The following is a 1,906-nucleotide window of genomic DNA, read 5'->3' as shown; positions in this document are numbered from 1 at the left end:
CAAGCCTCTGCGCGGCGGCCACCGGCAGCCCGGCCCCGTGGCCGCCGGGCGCGCACGGCCCGGGAGCGCGCGCACAACGGGTCCGCCGCCACAGGCAGCGTGCAGCGGGCACCAACTGTTGCGTGGAGAGCGGTGGGTCGCTCAGGGACAGGGAGCGTGCCGGGAGCAAGGAGGTTCCACACCACAGGTGCTTGGCGCGCTCGTGGATAACCCACTTAGGTCAAGCCTGGGAAGGTCTAGCCCAAGCTGAACAGAGGTGAAGGATCTGCAGGCGCCTTCGTGCGTGGAACTCTGTGCAGTGAAGTCCTCGGCTCTCATTAGGCTTTCAGGGTAGAGAGGGCGTGAGTGATAAGACCCCCAGAAGGCATCCCACCGACGCTGCCAGAGCATGCAGCTGCTCACTCTGTGGAATGGAAGCTGTCCCCGCTATCACTGGTTACCTCCCTACAGGTAAACTGTGCTGGTGCTATGTTCACAGGAACCAGGGATCCTCCAGTGACGCCCCAGTCCCTAAACAGCAGTCTTTATTAATAAACGTGGTACATACACAGCTGAGAGCGGCTGTCAGATGGTATCCGCCGCCTGTTTTCTGCAGCAGCGTATGGGTGCCAGGAGCAAAGAAAAAGGGAGAATTCATCCCTTCATCTCAAAGAAGTCAGGAAGACAACCCGTTAACTGTATGGCAAATTCAGCAAGATTAGCCACATTGTGATAGAACCTAGTTCGATCCATGGGAATGAACTCCTCAGATCTGTTCGCTAATCAGCAAGAAAAGTTACTGTGGCCTATAGGAAAATGCACTGGCAACCAGGCACTGGAATCTGGGCTCTGTGGTTGTGCAGGTGCCTGACCTTTAGCAAGTCACTAGGCTCCATGCTAATGCTAATGTAAGAAAAGGATTTTCTACTTCTGCATTAAGAAATTTAAATGGACCAAAATTTTATCACCAAGATGAATAGTCACAGAAAGATGAAAGGGTGTTGGAATAGAAGAGAACCAAGTGGGCAAAGCAATATTTTCCAACATTCTCTCATGCAATAGCAGCAACAAAAGAAACACAAGTGTACTGAGTATTTATGTGTTCTGAATCTGTGAGCAAAACAGAAAATGATACTGACTCTGGGCACGAGTCTTCCAGTCTATGGTGATTGTGCTAGATAGCTTTAGTGTCAACTTCACACACCTGGGCTGTGGGAGCCTCAATTGGGGAATTGCCTTCATTGGACTGGCCTGTGGTCATGTCCATGGGACACCTTTTTGATTGTTGAGTGATGTGGGAGGGCCCTGCCCACTGTAGGTGGTGCCAACCCTGGGCAGGTGAGCCTATGTTGCATAAGAAAGCAGGCTGAGCAGGGGCCAGGGGAGCAAGCCAGTAAGCAGAGTTCCTTCATGGCCTGTGCTCCAGCTCCTGCCTCCAGGTTCCTGCCCTGAGTTCCTACCTTGGGCTCCCAGATGAACTGTGACCCAGGATATGAAAGCAAAATAAACCCTTTCCTCCCCAAGTTGGTAGTGGTCAGAGTGTTTTGTCACAGCAATGGAGAGACAAACTAGGACAGTGATGGAGTCATGTTAAAGAGTAACAACAACAAAAAGTTATAGGAGTAACATGCAATCATAAATTATATTTGTTTCTATGAAGGAAATATACAGTGTTGTTAGAGAATGAAAAAGGTAACAAATATTGTGATGTTAAAGTGCTCTGAGGATATCATTTCATTTAATCTTCCTTTAGGCTTGCCCCCTAGCAAGTCCCAAGGCATAGATTTGAATGCAGGTAGTTTATTTGGAAATTAGGAAGAGTAAGCAGGGAAGGAATGCTAACAGAAGATGCCTTATCAGGATGGTTTTCCTGCCTAAATGGAGCTCAGTCCTACCAGGGAGTCTCTGAGGAACAGTATGAAATGCA

This window comes from Nannospalax galili, unplaced genomic scaffold, assembly GCF_000622305.1.
Source record: "Nannospalax galili isolate Female #2095 unplaced genomic scaffold, S.galili_v1.0 scaffold134, whole genome shotgun sequence".
In the NCBI taxonomy this organism is placed as follows: domain Eukaryota; kingdom Metazoa; phylum Chordata; class Mammalia; order Rodentia; family Spalacidae; genus Nannospalax; species Nannospalax galili.
Note: the sequence above shows the minus strand (reverse complement) of the source record.